At 34.1% G+C, this 19,717-nt stretch overlaps 1 long non-coding RNA gene across 1 annotated transcript; it reads right to left on the minus strand.

Annotated features, from left to right (window-relative positions):
- Positions 1–2,557: 2,557 nt before the first annotated feature.
- LOC114718181 (uncharacterized) lies at positions 2,558–3,154 on the minus strand. Its single transcript, XR_003737795.1, has 2 exons — positions 2,933–3,154; positions 2,558–2,771 (listed from the first exon to the last, which is right to left on the minus strand). It is a non-coding gene; the product is annotated as an uncharacterized LOC114718181 (long non-coding RNA).
- Positions 3,155–19,717: the final 16,563 nt, after the last annotated feature.

Below are 19,717 nucleotides of genomic sequence, written 5' to 3' on the forward strand. Positions count from 1 at the left end.
CCTCTTTCATTTCTTAATTTAAGATCTACATACTCATTAATTATGTTCTTTCTAACTGAACACTCCCACTTACTTTGAAGCGATTTTGAAACACTTCTTTATCATCACTTCCTGTCTACTGCTCTGGTCCTATTTATAAGACACCTCCAGTATATTTTACACAGATCAAGAAAAACCTTAAACTTTATTAACTCTCATTTAAAATTTAATAACTTTTCAATTTTATTCCTATTTAATGTACATTATACCTCATATAAACAAAGCCAACACAATAATAAATAAGTGGTAAAATTATATATCCATACAAAAAAATTTCTCTCGGTATCCTATAAATAGGGCAAAAAAAATGTCTTCTCTCTCTGCTTTATAATTAATCATAAATGAGTTACAAAGAATTTTATTTCAATTTTTTAAAATGTGAAGTAGTTTATGTATAGCTAACTCGATCAAGATCCAAAGCGACTTTTCCCCCGTAAATAATTGATTAATTTACTTGCTCTATCTTGAATATTCGATACATCACAATATCCAAATAAACATGTATATATGTATGATATATCATTTCTCAAATTTGCTTGTATTTTCTAGGTGTACAGTTGTTGTTCTTTTTTTGGTCTTATTTTTTTCTCATTCAATTTTTTTTCTTAATTTGTTCACTTTGCCTCTAGCTAGCTAGGTAGCAAGCTAGATTACCAGAAAGAGTTGTAATTCTTCAATTTGGTTGTTGTTTGGTCTTACGTCTGGATTTGACTAATTAGCTTGTATTGCGGAATGACTTCCAATAGTGGAGACAGTATCTATTTGAAAGAGCCTTCTCGAAATCTATGTCCCTATACTTGTTGTTTATAGTATGGAATCTTGGAATAAGATAAAGTTTGGTACTGCGCCTAGAATAATCAATTTCACTTTTAAGGTGAAGTTTGTCTTTATAAACATATATAGTATATGCACCTTTCTTTTCTTCTTTTCGGCCATGTATAGTATATACCATAACTTTACCGAATTACTTCTCAAATACGTTTTAGTTGACCTTATAGTATCGTATACCATGAAAACTGGAAAGTTGATATATATAGAATTAAACGTCTGTCTAAAAGGCTACAATTATTCTTTAAGATAAAAGAACAGTCTTTTTGGTAAATCCATGTCGGCCTACTTTGTCGTTTATACTTTGTATATTACGGAATCATTGGAATCAGATAAGTTCGGCACTGTACGTAGAATCAGTTCCATTTTTAAGATAAGATGAATTTGTCTTTAACGTATATGCATTCTGAAGTCTCCATTTCTGATCCAATCAGAAATGATTTTTTTCGTTTTTCGGGTAAAAATTCAAAAACGGGCTTAGTTAAATGTCTAGGGTTAAAATAGTGACAGAGACAGAAGAGTTTGTTCCGCTGGAAGAAATCAAATAAAATTTATAAGAGCATATGGAATTTGAAAAAGGGACATCAGTCCTCAATGTATGATATGTATGCCTCATATAACTACATTAATTTTCTTCTTCTTACACAATCTCTTCAACTGAGAGAATTTGAAAGCTTTATTTTGCAAAACTGATAACATTATATATAATATTATTATTCTATTCATTTATGAGTGCACAAGGGATAAAATAAAATGCTGTGATCCATCTCGACGAAGTATTGAACCTTATAATAATGTTTATTGCCGACCTTATAACATCATTTAAATGAATATTACACGCTACCTTTTCCGATCAGCATTTCCAAGAACTTACATGAATTGAATCATTCAAAAGATACAAATAAGTTCTATATATGTAAGTTATAGGAGTTTCCTGTCATATAGTAAATTGTTAAAAGTTGATTTTACTACCAAGAGTTAGCCATAGCTTTAATTTATTACGTCTCATATATTCCTCTGATTCTATTTATAGGGCAAAAAGAGGATTTTTTTTCAGTCCTATTTATAAGTCACTTCATTAAATTTTTAGCGTGAATGTATCATTTTGTCCTTCATTTATTATAGTGTAAGTAGTTATTTCTTTTGAAAGGTGTATATATTAAATATGAGTAAAGTTAAAAAAATTGTTATTTTTAATGGAGAGTTAATACATTTTAAGATTTTTTTTTGTCTATGTGAAATATGCTGAAAGTGCTTTATAAATAAGACTAGAGGAATATGTTTTAGTAGTTGACCTTAGTCACACACACACATATAAGCCCTGAAAATCGGAAAGTTGACTCCACCCAGCAATCTTTATTTAAACTGGAAATTCTATTAAACACGACTTCTTCGTTCAAATTTATTATATATTAAATACTTTGAATCTAAAAAACTCGGAGAGAGCATCGGTTGATGGAACCCACACACAAAGGTGGAGATCAGAGTAGGGATTGGCTTTGACCCTCCAAATTTTTAATTCGATTTTCTTGATATGATGTATAGGTATTATGCACTTTCGTCCCTTAACATTATATAAACTTGATACTTAGCTTTATATGTGTGCCTTTTGATAGACACTGATCGCAACTGTGTTATTTTATTCAAATGATTACAAAAAGTACAAGGAAACAGATTTACGAAGGAAGCAGCTTTCGAATAAACGAATATTATTAACTAACTCCACTGTTTGTATAAGACAACAAATGATCAAATCAAACATAAAAACGAACGAATAAAGAATATAACATATATATAGTAATGTGCCCTACATATATTTGCAACTATTTCGATTCTCCCTTCATGTGACCCAATCATTAACGATCCATAATCAATGATGCAGCGGCTTCATCCGCAAGATTAATCTGCAAATATGAAAATGAAACCCAAGGGTTATAAGTAACATAAAGTGCTTCTGTTATGACGGAAATAAACAGGTAAAAACATTGCCCCAACCAGCATGAACCTGATCGAGAACGAAGATGTAACAAGAAAAACGAGTGAATATACATATGTATGTATTAACCTGAGAAATGCATGGAATTGTGAAGTGTGTCATCATCGACTCTTGGAGAAGTGATCCTTGGAGTTTGGAATGCGAGTGGCTGGTCTGGTTTTAGAACCCTGTGTGGGAGGAGGCGTAGGGCAAAGAATGCTCTGGATGTTGATGCTTGAAGAACTCATACTGCTTCTTCTTCCACAGATTGTATATTGGTCAGAGTAATAGATCAGATAGGGTTTGCTGTGAATAATAGTGAAGCTTGAAGATGAAGCAGATATATATATAGAGAGAGAGACACACACACAGGTAGGAAAGATAATTGATGACGATGAATGAGGAATGAGAGTAGAGACAGCTAGGGTTTTCTGTGAATGAAGCTTCTTCTTCGAGAGGGTAAGCAGAAAGACTAATGCTGAGAGAGAGAGAGGGAGGGGGATGAAGCTTGAGGAGGAATGAAGGTAGATATATATAGCTTAGCGTGGCTTAACATGGAAGGAAGCTAAGCTAGCCGAGAGAGTATTGTCGAATTAATAAATGAATTAGTAATTTACCAGAAAGTTCTATTGTTTCGAACTAATACGTACGTAAGTTTAGGGAGGAAGCAGGCGACCACTTCAACAGAGCGTTAAAGCCGTGTCGGTGATATGGAAGGGCGATGGTTGTGAGCTGGCGGTCAGGTCGTTTATTCAGTTTGTTTGGGGCCATGGATGGGCGATAACTTCGAGGAACGTCGTAGTAGGGTGTGAACACCCACCTCGTTTCTGCATAGAAATGTTTGCCGATTATGTCCGATTTAAGTCTGGTTCGCCCATTAAGGGTTTGACCAGAGAGACGTTTGTGGAAATACTCTCTCTCCCTCCCACTTCTCTTTCTTTTAATAATTTAATTGTTCTCTCTCATACTCTCTCTCCTTATTAATGGGGGCATTGTTGGAAAAAAACATTATGCTTTTTACACATTAATTGTCCTCAACTAATTTTAACTGTTTTTTTTATCAACGTAATTTGATTATTTGTCTTTTATAATAAGGAACTGAGGGAGTAATGTGGACGCAAATACTCATCGGACGACGTGTTTCACTTCAATCTTCAAACTTCCCTCTTTTTTCTGTTTATACTTCGCAAATCAATTAATTTAATCACTAATCTTCTAATCAGCCATGGGAAACCTCTATGTTATTAATTTAATTAACCACCCATATATATTTCGTAATATAACATTTTGGGGGAGTATTACCGATCTTTATTTGCATCAAAAATTATTTGGCACGGTCCTTTTTCTTTGGGTTGATATGCCAATTGTAAAGGTTGTAAATCATAGGAATTGAAATTAATTAAACTGAAGGAAAACTAGAATTTAGAAATTAAAATCTCAATTTTCCCTTAATGTAACGAAGTTTATTACCCTAAGATAAATCTTGTTGTGATCATGTGGTTCACAAATTTGATAGCTGTAGCCAGGCTGTCCTAGCCAGCCATAATTAATCACAAAACAGATCAAACATTTTAAGAAGATGATGAATAAAATATCAACTGTTTATAACTAAAATAATATTGTGTGCCCGCCCGTTTGCTTCAACTAACCAATATATAATTTTAAATCATGCATGAATGCATTTGTTTTTAATTCATTTGGATTCTGTATGTCCATCATTTTGAACTTTAATATTTAAACAAGCGTGTCACGAATTTATCTTCCATTCCCATACACGCCCTTATATATAGATTGGGTTGGTTCAATATCAAAGTCAACTTATATTTTGAATGAAACACTCCTTCAGTCCTAAATGTAAAACCCTTATACACATTAGTATAAGGGTCTTATATTTAGAACCGGAAGAGTAATAAATTTGGGATAATAAGACTTATATTGCAGATCACAACCGATTAATTTTTATTGTACATTATATTAGGGAGAATGATAGTTATTAGCTTCCGAAACTTCAATTTAATGAGACTAAGGTCCCAAAAGAATTGTATTAAAAGATAAATATACAGATTGTACAATTCATACAGATGATCCTTAACTGTCACTAGTTGTTGATTTGCAACTTAATTAGCTACACTTTCATATTTATCCCTATTTATATTAACATTTGCAACACTTAATGTTAAATAAATATTTTTTCGGAGACTTAAATAAACATTGTTTGGAGACCGAATGAATTATTAAACTGAAGTTTATAAATGATAGACGAATGATATGGGGAGCCCACCTGGAGTAAGTAATCCATCCAATCGGAAGAGGCGAGGTCAAAGATATAAATGAGCAAAGGATATGGAGGTGAAATCAAACCCAAGTCAGGGATAAAATCGTACACGCACGCAAAGATTTGCAGGCGCCCAGATTATACGTAATGCAGCGAAACGTCTGGCATCCCAATCTCTCACAACTTTCTCTGTAAATTCTCATCCAACACAAATCTCTTAATTAGTTCCTTCTTCTTCTTCTTCGTAATCTCTTGTTTATACACATATAGACGCTTGGTCGGTTATACTCAATTAGAGGGCTTCACACTCTGCGTTCCTGGAAATTCTCCTCTATGGCGCAACACGGCTTATTAATTAATTACACGCGTCTCTTTAATTTCTCGCCTCCTTCATGGCTCATCGAACGCCGCTGATCATTTCAATTTCCAATATTTTTCATTCAGGCTTTAACCCTGCCGATCGATGGAAAATGGATTATCGGAAAACAAACCCTCAGGATGTTTTTCCCCTTCTCAATCTCAGCCTGCCACTCCCTCAGCTGGGACTCGTATTCCCACTGCCCACAAAATCGTTTCCAGATCAAACACTTAATTTCTTCTCATGGGTATCTTCGTTCTCCATCCATCAGCTACCTTCATCTTCCATATATACACTGATAATGTTACGATCCTGCATCAGAGCAAGAGGAGTCTCTCTCCCAGACAATAAACTATTGTTTCGGGATTGGATTCTCTTTTTACATTTTCCCCCTGTTCGTTTCCTTCTATATTGGATCATAATTTGGTTCTCGTCTTCATACAGATTGTGGAGCGAGCAAGCGTCTTTGAGAATGGAGACTCAAGTGGTTTCCATAATAAAGCAAGAAAACGGAAGTAGAGTTTGCATATATACTATCTAGGACAAATCTAATCATGTTCTTTGACTTATTTTTTGTTCCATTTCTTGATCTGTTCGTTTTTCATGTGTCTAGGTTTCATTCATTATTCCTTGTCTATATCTACTTCCAAAAATGGGATTTGTACTTTTTCTTTGCCTTTTGTTGTAATCAGAACAGCATAAAAAGTTTCGTGCGGTGTCCCATCATGTCTGGCCCTTTCCCCATTAAAGTCGTTTTTATTGGATCTTTTTCGTGTCTCATAAGAATTGTCCCTTTCGTCAGGGTTGAAAAAAAAAAAAATTCACTCCTCTCATTTTAATTAATTTATTTATTTTTAAATTGATGGGCCATTTGTTTTTACCAGACGCTCTCTGCGAAATTGTCGGTTTAATATTTGAAGATCTAACGCAATATATAATCCCCCAATTATTTTTGTTACAAAACTACATAACCAGCACACATATAGACGTGTAATAATTTTTTTTTCAAATTTTTTGGCCAAAATTTTCTTTTACAAACTGATAATGAGCAGTGTATAACAAAATACACAGTGGTAAAATAGTGACTAAATTACATTTTAATCAGGGTGATGAAAACCATGGTTAGTTAAACGTAACGACAATTTTATTGTTAAAAATATGGTTTGATCATTCCAAACGGGCCCAAAACTTTTAGCAGAGGCTCAGGCCAGAAAAGGTTTTAAATTATGACATACTACCTCCGGTCCTAATTATAAGACCCAGTTGACTTATTTGAGGAGATTAAGAAAGTAAGTTAAGTTAGTTATTTGTAATAAATAAGTGTTGTCATTCCTAAAATATCCTTGCTAATTAAGTATATTGGCTAGAACTATCATTATTAGAAGGATTATCTTGGAAAAAAATGCATAAATATGAAAGAAAAAATAGATTGGGGTCTTATAATTAGGACCAAACAAAAAGTCAAACGGGGTCTTATAATAAGGACCAGAGGTAGTACAATTTATTAATTTTGCAGAAGCTAAAACTAGTAAGTGGGGGAATGATTCCGTCAGATCTTCAAATTAATATTAAATGGACTAATTAATTTATATGTTGTACGCATCATAAGAAGCTGAAAAGAGAGATATAATTTCATATATAGTGTGTTGCATAAATTAAAAGAGGAGTACATATGGAATGCGGCATTAACGTTGTGTGTTTTGACCTTTTGAGCGCCGATGGTTTGCATGAAGGGATCGGAACTGTCTTATTTAATTCCCAATGATCACAAGAAGCAAACGGAAAGTACAAGGTTTAAGCAGCTTTCAAATGAACATCATTAAACTCCAATGTTTGTGGTACCCACCAAATAATCAAATCAAACATATAGACATAAAAACGAACAACTAAAGAATAATAAATAATACAATCATATGGATGAATCCTACACACACACGCATATATATGCAACTACTTAAACTGCATAATCAATATAACGGCGTTCGCTTCATCTGCAAGATTGATCAGCATGGAAATGAAATCCAAGGGTTATAACAAGAAGCGCTTCTCCTCATAAAGAACGCCACCTAAATTGATTTCTAGTAAGTAATTCAGAAGGGGGGTGTATGTGTTTATATAGAAGATTAATTATATTAACCTGAGAAAATATGGAATTATGAAATGAGTCATCATCGACTCTTGGAAAAATGATCCTTGGTGTTTGGGATGCGAGTGCCTGGTCTGATGTTAGAGCCCTGAGTACGAGGAGGCGCAGGGGACAAAATGCTCTGGATGTTGATGCTCGAAGAACTCATTATATGAATAATAATAATAATGAAGCTTGAAGATGAAGCAGATATATAGATAGAGACACACAGGTAAGAAAGAATATTGATGATGATCGATGAATAAGGAACAATGAGAGAGGTATCTATGGTGTTCTGTGAATGAAGCTTAGAAGAGAAATGAGAGTATACAGCTATACGGTTTGCTGTGAATGAAGCTTGAGGAGGAATGAACGTACATATGTGTGTGTATATATATATAGCTTGGCGTGGCTTAACATGGAAGGAAACTGCTAAGAGATTATTGTTGAATTAGTAATAAATGAAGAATTGTAGTAATTTACAGAGAAAGTGCTGTTTCGTTTCGTTCAAACTAATGTACGTAAGTCTATTATATTGGGGAGCAAGCAGACGACCGCTTCAACTAGAGAGCGTTAAAGCCGTGTCGGTGATACATAGAGGCGATGGTTATTGTGTGCTGGCGGTGAGTCAAGTCATTTATTCAGTTTATTTGGCGCCATGCTCCATATATAACTTCCAGGAATGAGTGGACCCCCCCCCCCCCAAAACAGCACATTTCTGCATGCCATTCAAACACGTGTCTCACTTCAAACTTTCTGTTTTTGGCTTGCAAACTATAAGAATTGAAAATGAAAGGAAATTTTTTTTTATAGAAATAAATAATTTATTTAGCTTTTTTGATCTCGTAAAATGAGTTACTACCTGCGCTCCTCAATATGAGTTTTTTTAACTAATTCATCAGAATCAAGAAATGGCACATCTGTAGTTAACTCATTCCATCTAATCTCAAATTTAAAACTTTTTTCACCTTTACCAATATTAAATGAGAGAAAAATATAACGAGTTGCATTGACAGATTAATTGCAAGGACATAATTAATAAAGAGGCGTTGATTATCGACTTATATTTTGAATAAGCTATTCTTGCTGGAAACTAAGTGACTCATTATGGGTTGAAGGGGGTAAATAATTCTTACGTTAAAGAAAGGAGTGCTAATAATTTTCTCTTAATTTGACATATCCTAATTAAGATAATGTTGCTATATATGAAAATGCTTGGCTAGCTGTGGCCAGGCTGTCCTAGCTAGCTATAGTCACAATTCACAAACAACAACAGGTCAACATATAGTTTAACTAGAAGATCATTAAAATATCAATTGTTTGACTAAATTCATATGGCGCAGCCGCGTCCGCTAATTAACGAGTATAGTTATAATTTTGAAACATGGGATTGCATTTGTCTTTTAATAATTCATTTGGATTCTATACGTATCATGAATTTATCTTTCATAGATACACGCCTTTATAGATTGTGTGGTTCCCGTAATAAACCTTCCTTCGTGCCAAATAAGTTACTATTCCTTATATTTAATACTTGAGATAATTAATTTACAGATATTAAGAAAATTAGTTAAGTTAGTTATTTATAATAGACATATCATATATGTTTGTTTTTTTAAAATATTCTTATTAATCATATCTATTGAAACTATGCATTAATTAAACCCCCTTATCATGCAATCAATAGGAATATTTCATGTTTCTAAATATGTTAATGTAGGGATAAAATAGTGCGAGAAGTTTTTCAGTAAATTGCTAATTCAACGCGGTCTCTTATTTATTACTGATAAATTTGAGGGCTTCAGATTCTAATATTCTATGTATGTTCCTGGAAATTATCCTACATGGCGCAACAAGGCTTATTAATTAAACGCGTTTGTTCAATTCGTGGCCTCTTTGAAATGTTTGGCGCTTCGTTCCATGTTGATTCACCTAAAAATTACTCCTGATTATATTTATAAGCTTTAAATTTAAAAAAAGATGTAATCCGTTTTCTAAGCTTCAATTTAAGTTCGTCTTAACATTGAATGCATTTTTTCAATATTGTCTTTAATTATTTCTCTCTTATTACATTTTTTCACACATTCTCTTTCGTCATTTTTCTTATTTATTATAAGGGTATTTGAAAAGAAAAGTCTATTTCTAGCCTATTTATTATTTTTAACTAAATTTAATTGATTGTTCGTTATTCGTAAATTAGTTATTCGAAACTTATAATATAAACCGGAGGAATACAATATATTAAGGGAAAATTTCGTTTAAGGACCACAGTACAGAATTAATTTCAAAGAGCCCCTAAAACTTTCTAAAACTTTATTGCATGACCAAGGGGGCAAACTGATATTAATTCCATAAAAAAATGACATTATTGTCCCTCATGTGAACAAGTGTAGGAGAGCCCATTTACAAGTGAGACTAGATAATTTGCAACATATATATATACAACTGAAATTAATCCATTTACATGTCACCTTCTTCACTAGAAGAAAGTGTCCATAAGTAAATAAGTGTGCAAGAGTTTATTTGCAAGCAAGACTAGACAATTTGCAACATACATATATCTATTTACAACAAGAATTATTCCATTTACATGTCACCTCCTTCACCTGAAGAAGGTGTCTGTAAATAAACAAGTGTGGGAGAGCCCATTTGCAAGTGTGACTAGTCAATTTGCAACACACATACCTTTATTTACAATTAGAATTGGTCCATTTATATGTCATCCCGCAATAAGTATTATGAGGGGTAATAGCGTTATTTTTTTATGGAATTAATATTAGTTTGGCCCCTCAGTCTTGTAGTGAAGTTTCAGAAAATTTTGGAGCCTCTTTGAAATTAATTCTATACTGCGGTCCTTAAACGAAATTTTCCCATATATTAATCTCTGCCTTTGTTCCATGCCATATAATAAATTACACTTACCATGAAATACGACATTGCAGTTAAAATATGCTTTGGAGTGGCTATTTTTAACGCTGCGGCATAACTTATTTTTATATTATTTTAGCATGCTTTGTGAGGCTTTTTTTTTTTTTTTTAACCTATCACTAGTTAGTCTCAATTTAATGGACTTCTCCTTGCACACCTTTAGCTTGCCTTTTACTACAAAATGGTTTAATCAAATTCAACAATGGGGAAAAATTAATGAAATATACTCCTCTAGTCTTATCTTATTTATAAGGTAGAGATTTTCGGTCCTATTTATAAGGTACTGAAAAAAAAAATTGTATGAATGTACAATTTCACCCTTCATTTATTATTGTGTTAATTTTGTTTATAAGAGATATAATGTATATTAAATAGGGATAAAATTAAAAAGTTGTTGAATTTTAAATGAGATTTATGAAGTTTAAGTCATTCCAGCATGTTTTACATAGACTAAGGAAAACCTTAAACTTCAATAACTCTTATTTAAAATTCAACAACTTTCCAACTTTATCCTTATTTAATATACATTATATTTCATATAAACAAAGTCAACACAATAATAAATTAAAGGTGAAATTGTACATTCATACAAAAAATTTCTCTCAGTGCCCTATAAATAGAACTAAAAAATACCTTATCTCTTTGCTCTATAAATAGGAGCAAAGGAGTATTTCTTAACAAAGAATTGCATTTTCCATTATTTTGGCCATGTGTACACCCGATTGCACTTAAACACTATATTTTGACCAAACTAAACTTGCTCTATTCATACATAGAAATTACAGGATCTAGTAAAGTATATGCTTATTTGGTTGAAATAGAGACCTACAGAAGTATTTGAGATAGAGTATATCTAAGCAAAGAGGGAATAGCAGGAACAAAAACAGAGGTATTGGTACAAGTGCAAGTACTGAAATGAGCCAAAAGACCAACTTTAGACCATGATAATATGTTACGAAGAAGGCACTGCCAAAGCCAACCATCATGCTGATGATGGAGATGAACAGTGCTATTAGTCTTGATATCAGCTTCAAAGGCAATGACTTGAGAAAATCTTGTTCCGCAAAACGTGTGATGAGGATGGACAAGAAGATTAGGATGGAGGTTGAGATGAAATAAATGCAGATGCAACTGACATAGCAAATATCTAAAATGGTAGTTTCTCCAAGTAGTTAGGATCTCTTGTGTCGCTGCTGTTAGTACCAATAATGGTGAATGGAGCAGAAAAAACTCCTGCAGCAATCAGTGCTGAAACAACCATACAAGACTTTGTAGTTCCCTTCATCAGGCTCTGCTTCTTTTAGTAGTTCTTTGTGTTCTTCGGTGAATAATTCGCCAGGAGTTAGGCCTTCAAAGTTTTTCATCTCCATGAATGATGGTTGCATTATCTTCTTCACTTCCTGCCACATCAATACATGAATCAGTTAGGCCGTTGACACAGAGTAAAAGAAGCGTGAACTTTATACATAGACCATAAGGGGAAGATACCTCAAACCATAGTAGCTCAACCATCATCTGAAAAGCTGCTCTTGAGAACAAGTCAATTCTTGTGGTGCTAATTCTGCAGCAAAATGCAATGAATTGCATTTATCACTACTATCCACGGAAGAAACTATGAAGTCCATGTCTGGGCCTGTTTCAAGTATGAGGTTGAAGATACTAGCATGACGATGCAAAACAGCAATGTGAGCAATACTTCGGTTTCTGGTATCCTTTTCCGTCATCAAATCAGGGTAGGTGCTCAAAAGCTCCACTAAAAACTCAAAATTTCTGACTTCAGCGGCATTGAATATAACTTGTGAAGTTTCTCTTATGAGTCTTATCATGCTGAGTCGTCTGGAAGAATTTTATTCCAGATATTCCTAATAAGCTCAATAGCCAGATTCTGCTTCACATCTGGAACAATTCAATTATGTAATGAAAAAGTAAGACGATGAAGAAGTCTTCTTAAAAGACCAATTCCACAAAGTATTGATATATTTATAGCATTTGTAATATTGCTCTGTTTTTGCTTCGTAATTTAAACTTTGTGTGTTTGCTATTAGCATAACATGAGAGTATTTAACCAAGAAGTCTTGACTTTAATCCTTCCCACCTCTTGGCATAAAAGTGTGGCGTAGCTGTATCGACACTTACAAGTGTTTTCAAATGAAGGGCTAGTTTGATATTCCAATATGGCAATAGATTAACTTACAGAAAAATGCCACATTGCAGCTTGATATTTTGAGTTAGTTGGCCCTTGACAATCTATTCCTAGTCTTACCCTTGGATGAATACATTTATACTTTGCTCGGCATCTTTTTTGTATCAAGAGTTATGTATCAAACTGTGCTTGCCATGACGAAAATAAGAAAAAGCACAAGAACAGAACCGTTTTCTTCTTAAGAATCTTTAAAGCAAGAACTGACAGTAACTTCTCTCAGCACCCTCCTTTCCTTCTTTCAAGTAATCAAGAATATTAGGTATTTCTACTTCAGCCAATTAAACAACATAAATGGGAAAAATAATCTAATGACTTAGTTTTCCTGATAGCGTTGATTTGCAGTAACTTACTGGACTTCATGATTTGTTTTTGACATGCTGAACTCTGGCAACCAGAACTTGAAGGCTTTCAAGCTAAGAGGTGTAAAGCTGTGCCATTGTCCCCATCCTGAGCTAAAGCTAGCTCTGGCATCCCTTGTAGCATTACCAAGGCTAAATCTGCAAAATGTACTAATAATGCTTGAATTGCAAATTCTAATGCATAATTGTTGGTGTCTATCTGTATATGGTTCAACTTCTTTGGTTACAATTCATAAAATGATTGGGATATGTGTAACTAAGTGAGGTGCTTGTGGTTCACGCACTACGTCAAGTGCAATTATACATATGAGTAAGTTGGGGTGCTCTAAGCATGCAATATTGAGAAAGGTGAAAATGATAATTGAAACAGTCAATTATTTGTATTTTGATCAGTCATCAATTGCAGGATGGTAATCTATTGGGTAAGCCTTTCATTCTGTCAGGTACACCCTCTATATTGAACTTCACCAACTGAATTAAGAAACATGAGGGTCTGTGTGAAAGCTTCATGTTTCTTGAGAAATATTCTTGCCCTCCAATGCTTGTAGCAAACATGACTTGACTGGTTCAAAAGCTAAATCCCTCCAAGTTTACTGTGAAAATTAGCTTGTCATACCATTTAGCACCAGCATGAGCAAAGACTAGCTTAAAGAGTTTATAAAATAATGAGAAGAGACGTTTACTTCAAGCTTACTTGCTATGATCTCTATGTTCCCCATGACAATAGATGTCACTCCTTGTCCACCCCTGAGAATTGGCAAGAGTAGATTTTTTTGTAGCATTGTTTCAGCAATCTTGGTGTTCCCAGCTGCAGCAGCAAAGCAGAAGGCAGTGTTCCCTTTGCAGTCTCGCAACTCCAATTCATTTTCCTTCATTAATTTCACCAACTCTTCAACCAGGTGGACATGGTTTTGTCCTGCTGCTACATGCAGAAACGTTAACCAACCCTTGGTTATGGCCACTGTCAGAAGGGTCAAATCTTGTTCTATGATGTGCCATACTGCTTTCCAATCACCTTTCAAAGCTGCTTTACGAAGAGGTACGCAAATATTGAAGCATTTTCTCTCCGGCTTCTGATGAAACAAGTAACAGCTGATTAAAAATATACACACGTTTTAGTGGATTCAGATTTGTTAAGAATCCTTGGATTTCTTGTGCTTGAGAGGAGGAAGTTCCGTGTTGAGTCGCATGAAGTAGCTAATCTTTAATTAGAAAGTGTTGTTTTCGTCATTCTTACCGGTGTAACTCATGACAGGGAAAATTATTTCAAATGACAGATACAGCTCAGTACATAGATGTTTAACATGAAAAGGGTTTGAATGGAAACACCTGAAATGAGACGGGGTAACTTGACAATTATGTAGGTAATATTACTGTTTCATCATCTAATATAGTTTATTAGACATTAATGTAGAATGTTTAGGACATGGCGCGTGAACTGTGAACAAGAAATCAAGGAAGTAATCATAATCCCTGAAAATATGATAGCAATTTGTCAGTTGGTCAGTTGGGGTAGTTTTCAGTCATTACAATGACTCTACAGGCCTCTCAAGAGAACTATGAAAAGTCAGAGATGTATGAGCCTAGTATAATCTCAAATTAGAACATAGGACCCTTAACAGATTCTGATCTTCTTGTCTTTGCGGACACACATTTTGATATCATATCGACTAATATATTCATATGGCTGTGTTTAGTGTCAAGGGCACCTATAATTTTGTAACTTGTAGGTTCTGGAAAGCAAAGTAGAGCTTGATCCATGAAGAAACTTGCATATATGGGATAGAGAGATTACCTGTGTCTGATAATAGATGAAGGGAAGGCGTCCTAAACTGAGCTGAAACAGCCCTTTGAGGCTGCTGATATGAATCTGAACTAGTTGTTGAATGAGCATCAGATGTAGCTACAGATTTAAGTGCTTTTATACACATAACCAATCATTCTCCTTATAGTATTGTTACCTGTCGTTTAGATATTCTGATAGTGATTTAGACCATGAAGTATGTGAAGAGAGAGACAATTGGAATTACTTTTTAACAATGAAATTGACAATTCTTTTGCCAAAAGCACAGTACTGAGGATAGCAAAATACTACCTCTAGTCCTTAATATAAGATCTTATTTGACTTTTATTTTGGTCCTAAATATAATACTACAATTCACTTTGTCTCTCATATTTATGCATTTTTTTTCTAAGATAACTCCTCTAGCAATAATAATTCTAGCCAATACACTTGATTAGTAAGGGTATTTTAGGAAAGAGAACACATATTTATTACAAATAACTAACTTAACTCCGTTTCTTAATCTCCTCAGATTAGTCAACTAGCTTTTATAAATAGGACCGGAAGCAGTATCATGAATTCAAAAATATATACCGTGCAGCTTCCTGAGCATCCCCCCCGGGGGCTGGGGGGTTCCTATTTCAATGGATGCTACACATATTGTCTTCTTCCTCCTATTTCAATGTATGCCTGACAAACTCAATTATTTTTATATTTTTTTATATCTTTTATATGGGTTCTGTCAACTTAATTGGTCCTTTTTTGTCTTAATTGATTGTTAATTGATTTAATATATTTTATTTTGAATTATTAATTTTTAGGGGCAAAATTGTCATATTTTGGTTTAATTATGATTAATTAATTTTTAAGGACAATTAATGCTACCTTATCCTTAAATTTTGTTTGCAGGTTTTTGGAAGATTTAAAAATAGAAATAAAAATATAATAAAAAATAATAATAAAAAGAGGGAGCAAATGTTGCGTTTTGCTCCCCCAACATAACTTCCCTAAATTATTCAATTCATCATATTCATTGGCGGAAGAGGAGGCGCAGACGAAAAAAAAAAAACACACAAGCTGGCGGCGAAAAGAAAGAGAAAAAAGGAGGAAAGATTCAGGAGGGTAGACCAACGAAGCACTATTCATCATCTTCATTGGCGGCGTGAAACACAGAGACGAGCTGGGAGGCGTGAACAAAGACTGGAGGCAAACCGTAACAGAACATTAATTACAGCAATTCTCATGGCAAACCGTGGCTGACTTCCAATTCTCTAGAGCAATGGTTATGGCTTGAACTTAGAGCTTCAAAGGGGAGTTTCAACTCTTCTAATCTTTACTTCTTTCATTATAATTGTGATTTCTAGATCTTAGAATGAATTTTATAATGTTTGAATGGGCTGTGATGATTTATATTTGTATTAAGATTAGTTGTAGTTGTTGGAATCTTTGATTAGCATTTAACATTATGCTGTGATTAGCTTTAATTTCTTTACATTGTACTGGGTCAGACTATGTTTTGAAATTATTATGAACATTTAGTGGTAATTCAAGGTGGCTTGGTTATTGGACTAAAAATTTTAATTGCTTTTCTTTGATTTTCTTTTTGGCTAATTGTGCTGAAACAGTTTAATTGTGAATAATTAATATGCAAAGTGGCTTGGTGTTGATTATTCTAATTAAACCGAGTCTAGGGGGTGGCCCTTAGAATCTTTTGAATTTAGCTAACTCCCAAATTAATTGAAGTAATGATAGCCTTAATCACTGTGCTAGAGGATTGCTTTTGCATTTGCTATCACTTGTTAATTCTTTTTGTTTATCTCATTCATATCCATTTTATAAACTAAAAATCCAAAAATTATTTACTCATCTTGCATCCTTTTAAATTTTGCCAATTAGGACAAGAAAATCAATCCCTTTTCAAGTCAATTCTTTATTTTTGATACTTAGTTGCTTAGGATTTCAAATAAAGGCTCCTCAAAGTGAAACGACCCGAGTTTTGCACTATATTGCATTGCTTGGATTTATTTTTGATTGGGAACCCCAAGGTGAATGACAAAGGCTCTCATCAATGCCATATGGCAAGAATTTTGCATATGCAAGAAATTTTCTTTACCTCAAGACTGGAATTGCGATTTGGTTTATTATTTCTCCAGCAAATTTGCCTCTGTGAAAGCGATTGACAAGCAGACCTAAAGAAAGAAATCTTTGAAGCAATGGAAAGGGTGATGTTGACTAATTAGGAAAATTATACACATGAACACAGAAGAGAATTATGAAGAAGATTAGAAGATACTAGCGCAATGAGATCAAATAACCTGAAAGCTCAAGAGATTGGCATGAATCATTTCATGGTGTTGATGTTGTTGTTTTCAACTTCAAATGCTTCTCACAGAATTGAAAAGGCAGAAGAAGAATTGTGAAGATCTGCTGTGTCATAGGTAGACTAAGTGAAATAAGAAGAGCAAAAGGAAGTCTAGCATATGGTCGAGTTCGAGTCAATAGCAATATTAACTTCTAATTAAAAGTGGAAAAAAAATGAATAATGGTAATAACGCAAATAAAAAAACAAAAAGGGGACAAGATGAGGGGTGAGCGGGGGCTACAAGGAAAGCAATGCGCTGTTGCTATATTATTTGTTTTGTCGTTTGCAAATCTTCGCACGTGTCCAGTGGGGCCCACCTTAATTTCTTGATATTCTACGATGCGACCCTCAGTGTTTGGATAGAAACCAAACTATGGTTTTATAAGTGCTTTTACGGATTACGAAATAAATATGTGGAGGAGGTTACCTCGTTTTGCGGAAAAGTGATTCTGAAACCTAGGTTTTAGTTTTGCCAACACCCCTCAGTCACAACTCACAACCACTGCCAGCCGCCATGGAAGTGAACATATATACGTGTGCGCGTGGTAGTGATATCAAGAACACTGCGTTATCAATCTCCTCTCGAGCACTTTCGCTTTCGCGTAATTGTTGGTTCCTCTCCGGATCCTACGTAGAGACAAAAAGGGTTAGATATAGATGAGCTAAAAAATGATCTGCTCGGTAGGGCCATTTATACGTATAACCTGCTAAGTAGGGCCATTAATTCTCAAACAAAAGATTATATATATAATTGAGTTGAGAAGAGAGGAAGGGAATACTTTATAATATATGATGACCTGCTAATTAAGTAAGGCCATTAATTCTCAAAATAAAAGATTCAATATGAGTGAGTTGAAAAGAGAGGAAAGGGAATTCTGTGATGACCTGCTAAGTAGGGCCACTAATCCTCCAAACATAAAGATTATATACAAGTGAGGGGAAAAAGAGAGGAAAGGGAATGCTTTATAATATGATCTGCATGGTAGGGCCATTAATCCTCAAAACAAAAAGGATTATATGTAAGTGTGAGCTGAAAAGGGAGGAAGGGAATACTTTATGATATGACCTGCTAAGTAGGGCCATTGATTCTCAACAAAAAAGATCATATATAAATGAGTTGAAAAGAGAGGAAGGGAATACTTTATAATATGACCTGCTAAGTAGGGCCACTAGTTCTCAAAACAAAATTAAGTGTCTATAAAAGAGAGGTGAAAAGAGAGGAAGCGAATGCTTTATAATAGGATGGCCTGATAAGTAGGACCATTGATTATCAAAACTAAAGATAATATATAAGTAAGTTGAAAAGAGAAGAAAGGGAATGCTTTATAATATGATCTGCTAATAAGTAGGGCCATTGATTCTCAAAACAAAAAAGGATTATCTATAAATGAGTTGAAAAGAGAGGAAGGGAACACTCGTTAATGTGCCCCCCTAAAGTAGGGCCCTTAATTCTCAAATAAAAAAGAATTATATGAGAGGGTTGAAGACTTTTTCCCTGGCACATACGCCGCATCCTCACACCACGGCTTCTTCAAGAACTCCCACTCCAATCCCAACCCCCGTCAAGATCTTCTCCCACCCCACATGATCCCTCTCATTACGTCCATAAACTTCTCAGGTTCGTTTTCATTGAGTTGAATGTTATTTTTCGATATCAGTCTCACGTATGTATATGCAGTGATATCTGTTACCTGGCAAAAGCTTTCGCATGTTGGCTATATTTTTAATATAAAACTAAGAAGAACTCTTTTACTTCTCGTCCGAAACTTAAATATTTTTCCAAAGGCTTAAAAATATTTAAAAACTCTGAATCAATCAAATTAAAGCTTTAATTACAAAAATAAATGAAACCTTAAATCATAAAGTATTTACATCTTACATAATGTATCTTGGTTTGTTGTAGGTGAAGAATAGCTAATATTTAGAGCTGTAGTCCTTTGGAACGAGTATTTTTTGGATTCATAAGTATAATTGTTTGATTAAGTGTAATTTACCTTGAGGCATCACAAAATTTGAAGCGGTTAATATATACGCGAAGCGATGCACTGATCCTATAATTCGTGTTTATGAACTAAGCAACTAAATATGAGAAGATAACAAATTACGGACGGACGCTTTCACATCATATTCACTGGGGCCTTTTTTGTTGTAAATAATGTGTGTTGGTGTGTCAAAAGAAGAGTTTCACATTGCTTGGGATTGCAGGGGTTCAAATAATAAGTGATCTTAAATGAGTCAAGAGGAGAAGTGAACTTGCATGCATAACAAACCGCCAAAGACAAATCCAGCAATTTCGTCTTACCTGTTGTGCACGAGTCAAGTGCAGTACTGGGTACTTTATTGGAAATATCTATCTAATTTTAATTATAATTATGTCTCTTCAATATTTGTAATCGAAGATTTTATTCATCTTAAATAGTCATTAAACAAGTTAATTACTACTTGAAACTGCTCATTTAATTATAAATTAATTGTTATTAAG

This window comes from Neltuma alba, unplaced genomic scaffold (genome assembly GCF_004799145.2).
Source record: "Neltuma alba isolate B1F8T4 unplaced genomic scaffold, ASM479914v2 tig00011819_pilon, whole genome shotgun sequence".
NCBI classification, from domain to species: domain Eukaryota; kingdom Viridiplantae; phylum Streptophyta; class Magnoliopsida; order Fabales; family Fabaceae; genus Neltuma; species Neltuma alba.